Here is a 472-nt window from a genome sequence, read left to right as displayed (position 1 = left end):
AATGTTGTTTTGATCCCATATATCTTCAACTTGGCCAACCTGCATTAATCAGGCAACTCTGCAGCCTAGAACCCAAGGAGGCCGACCATCCTTCGCTTGCGTGAGGCAAGCGCTCACACGAATGACTCGACCTCAACTTCGTTTCTACACACCCTAGATTCAAAAGATAGAGTCATATTATCATATTAACATATAATACAATTATTATATAGTATTTGAATTAATACTCCACATATAATACAATTATTATATATTATTTGAATTAATACTCCACTTTTAACTTATATTATATTTTATTATTTTCAATGTTAATTAAATTTTAAAAATTTATATAGTTCATAATTGTATAAAGAACTAAAAAATATTTAAAGACTATTTCCACTCGCAAAAGAAAAGGAACAATTATTTGCAGAAAAATTGTTCCCTTTGTCAAAGGGTCAAATTTTTTGTAGAAAAACCCCAAATTTTTTGT

The sequence above is a fragment of the Cryptomeria japonica genome, chromosome 5 (genome assembly GCF_030272615.1).
Source record: "Cryptomeria japonica chromosome 5, Sugi_1.0, whole genome shotgun sequence".
NCBI lineage: Eukaryota > Viridiplantae > Streptophyta > Pinopsida > Cupressales > Cupressaceae > Cryptomeria > Cryptomeria japonica.
The sequence above is the reverse complement of the archived record's forward strand: the minus strand, read 5'-3'. Positions refer to the sequence as shown.